At 45.3% G+C, this 12,127-nt stretch overlaps 1 protein-coding gene across 3 annotated transcripts in view; it reads right to left on the reverse strand.

The window, feature by feature from the left end:
- PIK3CB (phosphatidylinositol-4,5-bisphosphate 3-kinase catalytic subunit beta) overlaps positions 1-12,127 on the reverse strand; it is a 123,362-nt gene that overhangs the window by 76,463 nt on the left and 34,772 nt on the right. For all 3 annotated transcript variants that reach the window (XM_069975557.1, XM_069975556.1, XM_069975559.1), the window contains one exon: positions 4,621-4,727. The gene's annotated coding sequence lies outside the window, so the exon portion shown is untranslated. The remainder of the gene's footprint in view (positions 1-4,620; positions 4,728-12,127) is intronic.

Here is a 12,127-nt window from a genome sequence, read left to right on the forward strand (position 1 = left end):
TTGGTATTGGGCCCCCCGCTGTTTCACACCATGACACCTCCTTTGCATCTTTGTGGGAGAGAAGCCTAACATTACCCTCTGGCTGTTCGCTCAAGTTTGCTTTTTTTTATTTATTTTTTTTGCTTACATTGCTGCTATTGTGGAAAGGCAGAGATTCCAGCAGTTACGGAATAAAAATAATGTACCAACCATAGCCTAAAATTGTCTTCTGGTAAGTTATGGAGAGTTATCGGACATTGTCATCAATGTATGTTTGTGTCCTCAATGCCTAACTATTGATCACTGGCATAAAAAGGGCAGAGGGCTCCTCCAAGCAATGTCCCCTTTGTCCTCTGATAAATTACAGTTCTATAGGACACTGGAGACTCGGATTACAGAAGAAATCTTCAGAAGACAAAGGGCCGACGCCATCATAGTTTCTGGCAGTTGTTTAAGTGGGTGGTGGGGATGACAGGACACAACCTTCTATAGATGAAAAAGGTGTTAAAAGTTATAAATTCTGTGAACAGGGTAACATTTCCACCAGGTTAGGCCTTATACACACGTCCTGTAAGCTACGGATCCGTATTTCCGTACTTGATTTAGTGCAAACCAATCCGGGGGGGAAAAAAGGACATGTCGTAGCGTGTACCCAGATTTTTTTGCATATTCTCTCATAGAATTTAATGGGATCAGCTATTTTCTATGGATTGTAACCTTTTGGCATCTTTATTTCTACTAAAAAAATAAGTAAAAAAAAAAAATAGGGAGTCATTAGTTATATGCTCAAAGGTTGTGTTTCTAAAAAACAGATTTAAGGAAATACGGATACACTACAGATGCCTAATCGGTAATTTTTAGCGGATTGTACGGGTGAATAACGGAGGAATCTACGGACATGAAATAAAATACTGAACGTGTGCATAAGGCCTTAAAGGGGAACTCCGGAAAAGAAAAACGTGTTTTCTATTAAAAGTACATTAAATGTTATATAGATGTGTCTATACAATGTATTACTGTAGCTGATAGAAATCCAGGAAGTGAAAAAAAATGGCCCCTGTGCCAATCCACATTGTCTCCTGCTCCTGCTGCTATCCCCCCCTTGCTGATGATGTAGACAGGGGGCAGGGCGTGATCTCATAGGAGGCTTGGCTGGATAACCCAATCCCCTGACTGATTCACCATCTCCAACCGGCCAGAAGCAGCTGCTGCACTAATTTTACTGATTGTAATGGGTGGGGACTGTGATGATCATATGAGGTAAAGCATTGCATTCTGGAAAATGCCAAACCAGGAAGAACAGAAACACAAAACAGAGCAAAACCCCCCCAAACACTTTTGGTAGTTTAAAAACTGGGATAGACAGGTAAGTAATGCGTTATGCTTCTGCAGAAGTTTCATTTTTTTAACCTCTACCTGGAGTTCCCCTTTAATAGAGAAAATCTATAGGGCTCTATTTTTTAACATAGAGCGGCTGGGAATTTCTTTTTCAGAGCCATTGATGGGCACAAATAATTATTTTCCCAGTATACACAGAGAAAGCTCCCCTGTGACAGCAGCTGAATTTAATGGTTGAACCCAACACAAGCTGATCTGACCCTAACTGCATTACATTGGAGTTATCCAAACGCCTGCAGAAAACTCTTTTAAAAATGTAAAGCATTAGTTAGAGTGTCGTATGCATATATCTACGGTAGAGCTGGAAAAAACATGGAGGTCAGGTTGCTTGAAGGGGGAAAAACAGCCCTGGCCACCAGGTTTTGCTCCCTGTACTTTATGTACTCATAGGTCTGTGTGATTCTTCTGCATCAGTCCAGGATAGCAGACATCAATGCAAGCTTTATACGTCTGTCAGCAATACAATGCTGTATATAGCAGAGAAGGCATTGCAGGAGCGTGCAGTAGGCAGGTGCTTACAGTATGAGGGAGGGGGCCATCGCCATCACTATTGAGACAGAGGTTGCAGAAGCTTTAAACATTAGCGGAGGGACAGGAGAGAAGTTGTGCTGTGACTGCTGAAGGGTGGTGGGCTGAGGGATAGAGGACTCCCTTTGTTACTATTGGAGGAAGAGGACTGCTGTGTCCCTTTGGCTACTTATGGTGCTCAATGAGCACTGCTCATACACCTTACACCAGCGTTTCCCAACCGGGGTGCCACGGCACACTGGTGTGCCGGGAGAACCCGCCAGGGGTGCAGCGGGATGCAGCTGGGAAATAAGCGCTGTCTCTTTAAGCATCCCGAGAAGCTACGGCCGCGCAGCTTCTCGGGATGCACGGAGCACTTTCATGTTCCGCCCGCACTATGAGCGCATTAATGGGGGGCATTATTAGCTCATGGGGGCACCTCTGGGGGCATTATTAGTATATGGGGGCACCTCTGGGGGCATTATTAGTTCATGGGGGCACAGCAGGGGGCATTATTAACTCATGGGGGAACCTCTGGGGGCATTATTAGTATATGAAGCCCACCCCTGGAACATTATTAGTATATGGGGGCACCTCTGGGGGCATTATTAGTTCATGGGGGCACCTCTGGGGGCATTATTAGTTCATGGGGGCACCTCTGGGGGCATTATTAGTTCATAGGGGGCACCTCTGGGGGCATTATTGGTTCATGGGGGCACCTCTGGGGGCATTATTAGTTCATGGGGGCACCTCTGGGGGCATTATTAGTTCATAGGGGGCACCTCTGGGGGCATTATTAGTTCATGGGGGCACAGCAGGGGGCATTATTAACTCATGGGGGAACCTCTGGGGGCATTATTAGTATATGAAGCCCACCCCTGGAACATTATTAGTATATGGGGGCACCTCTGGGGGCATTATTAGTTCATGGGGGCACCTCTGGGGGCATTATTAGTTCATGGGGGCACCTCTGGGGGCATTATTAGTTCATAGGGGGCACCTCTGGGGGCATTATTGGTTCATGGGGGCACCTCTGGGGGCATTATTAGTTCATGGGGGCAACTCTGGGGGCATTATTAATTCATGGGGGCACCTCTGGGGGCATTATTAGTTCATGGGGGCAACTCTGGGGGCATTATTAGTTCATGGGGGCACCTCTGGGGGCATTATTAGCTCATGGGGGCACAGCGGGATATCCTACATACAGGGGGCATTCCACATTTCTACTCGCTTTACTGCACATAACACCAAACAGCGCATTTACTTTGGGAGCCGACAGGAGGGAGAAAGGGAAGGAAGTTGCTAGAAATGTGCGGAGCCTAAATTGTTTGTCTCGCAGGTTCTGAAAAGATGAAAAGTAGCTGAAAGAAATCATCATGGCAGATGGAGAGGAAAAGGGAAAGTGACTCCTCAGATCAAAGAAGACGTCACCTGTGAGTCACTGTATGACGGTTTTCTTATTTTGTAGAACATTATTTAGTAGGGGTGCCCCGAGAAAAATTTTTTTTTCCAAGGTGTGCCCCGAGGTGGAAAAGGTTGGGAAGCACTGCCTTACACTATAGTTGGCCTAAACCAACAGTAGATGAGGTTGGCAGACAAAAAAGTGCAGCTTTTTGGATCTTCACCGCCCAACCCTACTGTTCTGGGAGGGATAAGCTGGCACTAGAGCTGCCTTGTAGTGCCTTACCCCTCCCCATAAAGAACGCAGAAATGTTCAGCGATCTTAAATGTTGTGTATGGGGAAATTGGGAAAGGTAACTGTTGACTGACGTTTTTTTTTTTTATTTATGGCCACCTTAAGGGGCGAGTAGGCTGGGGGGTCCTGCAGTGGCCACTTAGCAGGTGAGCTTGGCTGTGTATGGGGTTGTTTGACACTACAGGCTGTAGTTGCTGCTCCATACATCTAGAGCTGGCCCCTTGCTCTCACTAGAATTTGCAATTTAACTTTTTTGTTGTTGTTTTTTTTTTCTTTACCTTTCAGAATCGGACACAAGAGACCTTATTCTAAGGTGAAGTAAACCTAATTTAAATGCTAGGACTACAATCATGCACTATGGTAACAGTAAATGCACCCAGTGATTTATGAGAACATTCCTTACCTGTTACATTGTAACAAAGTGTTCCGAGTTTTCTAGTATGTTAATATAAACTAAGCCTGGGCAGCAGGGAATGGTTGAGTGCACCAAGGTCTGCAAAGGTCTTCAGTGGTGCTTAAGCCTAAGCACATTCTCTCCCGATCTGTCTTCCTGACAGGAGACAGACTTTCATAGAAGCCTATTGGACTATCTCCTGCAGTGCAATAGAGATGGGCAGAGCAATGTGCTTCTCCGTTTCTAGTGATGGGTGGGGGTCCAAACACCTAAACCCCCAACCATCATGGCAAAAGTTATTCCAAGACTAAAATAATTTTCTATAGAGCTTCCAAAATTAACACGTATAATGTTTATCTGCAAGAAGATGATAAAATGTCACTACCGCTGTATTCATAGCGTATAGGGGACAAGGGATTCCCATTCTTATGATTGATGGTCAGTACCATAGGTCGGTCACAGTCACATAAATGATCACCCCTCCTGTGTATTGCACATTATTGGACACCAGCAATTCACTGTATTCCCTTAGCCAATAGAAGGCATCTAGAGCAGGGGACCACTGCTATCAATATGACATGCACTATTTTAGGGTATAAAGAGGTCTTATTATTGACTATACAATGCTTCTGGAGATCAGACTTACAGTTTGCATTTGTTTCTGGCTCTTCTTCAGGACGTCATGTCTTGTGGTCAGCTAAGCATATCAGCAAGCCTGGCTCCCAATGGACTCAGCAGGGAAATTATTGGCCTCTATAAGGAAGAAAAACATACATGCAAATACATGAGTGACATGGCCAGAATAATCAGGTATGTTTACATGCACATAGTTCTCGGACCATTTCCTCCACTACTTTCCAGAGTACAAATGGTTAAGACCTCTAGACTTCTAGAGGGCTGTGTAAGGGACGATGGAAATTCCGCCCTACAGACTGAGCTAATGGTAAGACGGTTTCCCGTAACAGGAGGAACAAGTTCAGAAATAATTATAGTTTTTTTCCTGTTCATTAATTTATATCATCTTGTGACAATGGAGAAACAAAAACAAAAAGACGACTGTTGATGGATGGATATGGAAGACTAGCCCAGAAAACAGCAACCGGACGAGCAGCACAAGGTCTATAAAAGGTCCTTATAGGTGTATTCCCTATTAAAGTGTGTCATATGTCAGTAGAACTGTGCACTTCCCTCCCTGCTGTCCCATAGACTTACGTTATGCGTCTGTCTCTGTCACGTGACATGGAGCCAGGAGAGAACACGCTAGGCACAGACTTCTCCTGGCCCATTCTCGTGATCGGTCATGGTCTGAACACTTAGAGACCCTGAGGCCACAGATCCTCTTGAAGGTCAATACAGGGAAATATTGAATAAAGTCAAATAAAGGTTACAGTAATAAGCTACTATGCATATATGTATTATCTCCAGATTATCTTTTCTCCATACTCTTAAATTATTTTACGCGACTGAACTCACATTACTTAGTAATATAGCTGTTGATGTGGTTGACAACATTTCTGTGGTGTTGCACTTTAAGCGGTTGGGGTAAATGTGTGACTAGGTTGGGAAAGAAAATATTGAAGAGAAAAATATATAAAATGACACTTTGTGAAACGAGGGAACGGCAGCAAATCCACAATATAATGATGCCAGTGGAATCCCTATTTGTACAGTATGCCCACAATATAATAGAAGAGGTACAAAGGTAACATCAAAACCCTGTAGTTGTCTAAGGTTATGTATGTGTGTGTGTCCTATTTGCTGTGATATCTGTCAGAATTTTTGTTAAGGTCACATCTTTCCCTCAAGCCAAATTGGGAAAAGTGTGACATAAATGCAAAGCATGGTGCACACCACATACTGAGCCTTCCCTTATGTCTATTCTAATGCCCATTAGCAGACACATTAGACTTGAGGAAGCTGTCAGAAGCGCTGCAGCCATGACACCCTGTAGCAGAGCGAGCAGTGATTAACAGTTATCCCCACTTGCTCTGCTACAAACACTGATATGTAACTTTGCAGGGACAGGGCTTAAAGGAGTTTTCCCAATTAAAACATACTTATCCCCTATCCACAGAAGACAAGTAGGAGATTGCAGAGGGTCTGACCTCTGTACCCCCCGTCCATCTCCAGATTGGGCTTTGACTTGGACTTTGTTTTTAATACAGCCGCGGGTCAGCAGGTTACCTGTGGCTCTATTCATTCTCTATGGAGCCGCCAGGAAGAGCAGGTTGCTCTCCTCTGTACTGGCTCTCTCCGGCAGCTCCATAGAGAATAAATAGGGCTATGGGTCATGCGCCGACTCATAGCTGTATTCAAAACAAAGAAGACCATTTTAATTGGAGGATCCCTTTAAACATCCCTGCAGTTCCTGACACAGCCACTGGTTGCAGCAGAGGGGCCATGAAAAAAAATAAAATAAAAAGAGTACAGTATATAATAATTATTCATCAGAATACCCCTTTTAAGTGGTCAGAATCACTTGTATAAATCATATCATATTAGGTGCCTTAGATTACGAGCATAATTCGTTCCGGGACCATGCTTGTAATCCAAATCACTCTTGAACAAAAGGAAATTTTTCTATAAGGAATCATTGAAATGCAGACAAATAGTTCCACACCCCAAAAATAATGATTATTTATTCTGAATAACAGGTAAAACAAACAGTGAGAAAGCTAGATATGTCATATTATAAGTTACTGTACAGTATATCAATCAGCATGTGGAGTATAATGTATAGTAAGTGCATTAAAATGAAAGAACAGCAGCAGTTTGTAGATACAGGATGCAGCTGCAGATCCCCATAATGCAGTAGAGTAGTATAATAGGCTAGAATAGAGAAGCAGGGCTGCTGTCAGAGGTCTGTGTGGTCACATGACAGCAATGGGGAAGGGCTGTGTGTTCGGCATGGACCAATCAGGAAGTGATAATCACAGAGCTGTGCAGGAGGACAGTGACAGAAACTTTTCTATACAGCAGTGTGTATAGCTGAGTGTGAGTGCAGGCACATTATAACAGTAGTGTGTATAGCTGTGTGTGAGTGCAAGCACATTATAGCAGCAGTATGTATAGCTGAGTGTGAGTGTAGGCACATTATAGCAGCAGTATGTATAGCTGAGTATGAGTGCAGGCACATTATAGCAGGGATGGAAAGAATGGGAAACACAAAGGCTGCCAGAGACTGCAGGGAGCAGGAAGGAATGAGCAAGGCAAATTTGGACACATACATGCAGCACTGTCTAGCGAGAGAGGGGTTACAGCTATGAACAGATTACCTCCACAGTCCTGTTCCCTGAATAAACAGCAGAGCTGTGGAATATCTTTTAGTACAAAAGCTTCCGCTCCATTACTCGCACAGTGAACACCGAGGCTTGTTTTATTGAAGAGCCCAAATGACTTCCTATTAGGACACACAGCATCGATTGGAATCTCTCTTATCCTGCAGCTCCCTACAGAGCAGTGAAATGATCAATACGTTAAGTACACCATGTCTGTGTCTGGGCCTTGAGATGCCGAAGATCACCACCCAAATACAGCCTCAGCTACTGGGGAATAGTTCGTCCTGTCTCAAATCCAGATTCTTTTTTGCACTGTGTAAACTTGAACAATACAAAAGGTAGATGACTATAACTTTGAATCAGGTCTTTATTTTGATGGTTTATATTAGTATGTATTGGTTCGAAGTGGAAAGAATTGGAAAGTGTGTAATTTTATGCAACTACTTTTCAATTGTAATATGGCCATGGAAATAAATCACTGTACCTCCCATTTTTGACTTCTCCCATGCATGTGTCTGGGTCTGGCATTAAAAAGAAATTTCACAAAGTATGGACCACAAATAAAATGTATCTTATTCTACATTTAGCTGCGCATTTATAAATACCCACATCACAGTCTACCCGGCATTGAACTCTGTGATCACAGAGCAAATCAATCTCCATTGTATTAACAGCTAGTAGAGAGCTGCACTGAGGACTTACTGAGCTTAAAGGAAAAGTCAGACTAGACCCCTTTTTTTTAAGCAAGTGCTGGGGAGGATAAAAAAAAACAACAGCCACTTACCTCTCCTGTTCCAGCGCTGGTGGCCACATACCGCCTCTCCGGTTCCCGGATCCCCAACAGCTTTCTGGTCTGAGCAGAGACCCAGGTTGTGACGGGTGGCGTCTGCTCAGCCAGTCAGCGGCTGAAGCGGGACCCCACTAAGGCTGCTGACTGGCTGAGCGGACCTCACATGTCACGACACGGGTCCCTGCTCAGACCAGGAAATGGCTGGGGACTGGAGTAGTGGTATGCAGCCACCAGCACTGGAGTGGAGTCCAGTCTTTTATCCTCCCCCTCCCTAGCACTTGCTAAAAAAAAAAAAAAAAAAAAAAAAAAAAAGGGTCTGGCCGGACTTCCCCTTTAACCAAATTAAATAGGGTGTGCTAGTCAATATGTATAATGGTATTCCCAACATAAACTTTATACACTCAAAATTGTAGTCTATTGTCCGAAAACAAAACATGTTGAAAAAATAAACCAAAGATTTCGCCTATTAATGCATTAAAGGGGTACTCCGATGGGGAAAAAAAATTTTCAAATCCACTGGTGCCAGAAAGTTATACAGATTTGTAAATTACTTTTATTTAAAAATCTCAATCCTTCCAGAACTTATAAGCTGCTGTATCTCCTGCAGGAAGTAATGTATTCTTTGCAGTCTGACACAGTGTTCTTTGCTGCCACCTTGGTTAGTGGCAGGAACAGCCAAGAGCAGTAGAGGTTGTGCTACTGCTCTGGACAATTCCTGACATGGACAGAGGTGGCACCAGAGAGCACTGTGTCAGGCTGGAAAGAATACATTACTTCCTGCAGGACATGTTTGATAAATCTCCCCCAAAGTGTCTATAAAGTAGATTTATTTATTTTTAAATATTAAAGTGATTCCTGTGACCCACAATTGCCAAGTGTTCCCACTGAGGCCATGATGTCGGCCGCCTCCTGGCAGAGTCTTGGGCCAGCCTTGTAAATAGACAGCTGAATAAAAACTACACTTAGACAAATATTTAGAGAGAGCAGCTTATGTCCTTATCATATTTTCCCACATGTCGGTGCCGTGCTGCCAGCTGGTTTGGCTTTCCGAGCTTCTGCTGATCATTAGCATTGAGCGGCCAATCTTGTTTGGATGGTCGTGACCAGACCAAGACTTTGTAGCTTACAGTCTACTGTGTGTCTAGTCTTACTGACCTACTTTCTATCTATTGTATGAACCGAGATCCAAATCGGCAATTTCCAAAAACATAGCTGTTCCAAAAGCTGTCATGTTATAGAAGCCACTCTGTTCTCCAGACAATCTGTTGCTTATTTTTGTTATGCGAATTTGCACAGCCACAGCCCATTAAAGAGTATACACTCCTAGAAGGGGAAGAAATATCAAGTCATCCTTTGTCATTAGATGCCATCTAACCTATAAGGGTCCTATTACTTGGGCCGATGAAGGTCCTATCAATATTGTAAACGAATGCCGATCTGCTAGAGTGGTGCTCGTTTACTGGGCCTATTACGTGGCCTGATAATCATTGAGCAAAGGCTGCACGGACATCATTAGTGATGTCCGTGCAGACCTTGCCCAAACAGTGAATACTTCACCTGGCCACGTTACCGGTCTTCTCCTGCGCTTTGTATGCATCCTGGCACCGCATGCTGCAGCTTTAGAGCTGACTGTATGAGCTGACAGCCAATCACTGGCTGCAGCAGTCCCGGCCAGTGAATGGCTGAGTGGCCTGTCAGCTCAGACAGGCCGTTCTGAAGCTGCAGCGCACAGTGCTGGGTCGCATACAGAGCTCAGAAGAAGACCGGGACCATGGAAAGGTGAAGTATTTACTGTTTGGGCAATTGTCAGCTGTTGGCCGCGCATTATTACATGTAGTGATGCATGGCCCCGCCCCCACCTAATTATTTTTGGTCTGGGCCTAAAGAAACGATCAGCCGATGATCAGTTCATCGGCTAATCATTGTCTCTATTACACACAGCGATAATCGGCCAAATCAGACCCATTCAGCCGATTATCGATCAGTGTAATAGGACCCTTAGTCTCTAAGTGGCACCAAGCTTTAGCTTTGGCTACAGGGCACAATAGGAACTGTAGATTTGCAATTAGAAGGTGGGAAGGAGGTGCCATTGCTTACAGCAGTACTTTACATTAGATTACATACTTTTCTTTTGTCTACTCACCTACTTGACTATTGTCTGATCCCTATAGGTTAACATCAGAGATGAGCGAATATCGAGCACGCTCAAGTCCATGAACCATTTCTTCCATCTTTGGTAACTGATGCCAAACCTATTTGGTCAGGGCAGCCCAGACTCCCATAGATAGAAAAAAAAGTGGATGCAGAAATTGCATTTCTGACATGAACTTCAAAAAATGGATGGAAAATTGAGCGCAAGTCCATATTTTAGTGATGCTGAAGCTTTTAATACACAATGTAGATGTGCATGACTTTGCTGAAATAAGAAAAAACCTTGCATATTCTCCTGTATGGTTAAGGTTATCGTTTACTGTGCTGATTTAATAGTTCATGGAAAGTTTATCATGTGCAAACAGTTTACACTCTGTCATTGACCACTGTTGGTGCTTTAACAATTTACAGCAAATGTAAGGTGTGTTATTTACATTGGGAGTGATCCATGCATATCATGCTTACTGCTCATTCTACTGTACATATAAAATGGAGAAGGCTTCACTTTATGTATTTTATATGAATAGAGGTGGAAACAAATTAAACTGATAAAAGTGTGCAGACTTGGGGGGGCCATGCATTCCAATGCTTGCTGATGCTGCAGACTGGGGGCATTTACTTTAATGCTACAGACTGGGAGGGGGGAGCATGGATGCTGATGCTGCAGGCTGGGAGAGGCCATGCCTTCGGACACTGCAGACTGGGGGAGGCCATGCCTTCTGACACTGCAGACTGGGGGAGGCCATGCCTTCGGACACTGCAGACTGGGGAAGGCCATGCCTTCTGACACTGCAGACTGAGGGAGGCCATGCCTTCTGACACTACAGACTGGGAGAGGCCATGCCTTCAGACACTGCAGACTGGGGGAGGCCATGCCTTCTGATACTCCAGACTGCGGGAGGCGATGCCTTCTGACACTGGAGACTGCGGGAGGCCATGCCTTCTGACACTGCAGACTGGGGGAGGCCATGCCTTCTGACACTACAGACTGGGGGAGGCCATGCCTTCTGACACTGCAGACTGGGGGAGGCCATGCCTTCTGACACTGCAGACTGCAGGAGGCCATGCCTTTGGACACTGCAGACTGGGGGAGGCCATTCGTTTGGACACTGCAGACTGAGGAAGGCCATGCCTTCTGATCCTGCAGACTGGGGAAGGCCATGCCTTCTAATGCTGTGGGCTGGGGGAAGCCATGCCTTCTAACACTGCTGTCTGAGGGAGGCCATGCCTTCTGACACTACAGACTGGGAGAGGCCATGCCTTCGGACCCTGCAGAGTGGGGGAGGCCATGCCTTCTGACACTCCAGACTGCGGGAGGCGATGCCTTCTGACACTGGAGACTGCGGGAGGCCATGCCTTCTGACACTGCAGACTGGGGGAGGCCATGCCTTCTGACACTACAGACTGGGGGAGGCCATGCCTTCTGACACTGCAGACTGGGGGAGGCCATGCCTTCTGACACTGCAGACTGCGGGAGGCCATGCCTTTGGACACTGCAGACTGGGGGAGGCCATTCGTTTGGACACTGCAGACTGAGGAAGGCCATGCCTTCTGATCCTGCAGACTGGGGAAGGCCATGCCTTCTAATGCTGTGGGCTGGGGGAAGCCATGCCTTCTAACACTGCAGACTGGGGGAGGCCATGCCTTCTGACACTGCAGACTGGGGGAGGCCATGCCTTCTGACACTGCAGACTGGGGGAAACCATGCCTTCAGACAATGCAGACTGGGGGAGGCCATGCCTTCGGACACTGCCTATTGGGGAAGGTCATGCCTTCTGATCCTGCAGACTGAGGAAGGCCATGCCTTCTGATCCTTCAGACTGGAAGAGACCATGCTTTCTGATCCTGCAGACTGGGGGAGGCCATGCCTTCTGCTGATGCGGACTGGTATAGGCATTCTATACCTCAAATACATCAGAATTTTACATTTATTT

The sequence above is a fragment of the Dendropsophus ebraccatus genome, chromosome 6 (genome assembly GCF_027789765.1).
Source record: "Dendropsophus ebraccatus isolate aDenEbr1 chromosome 6, aDenEbr1.pat, whole genome shotgun sequence".
NCBI classification, from domain to species: Eukaryota; Metazoa; Chordata; class Amphibia; order Anura; family Hylidae; genus Dendropsophus; species Dendropsophus ebraccatus.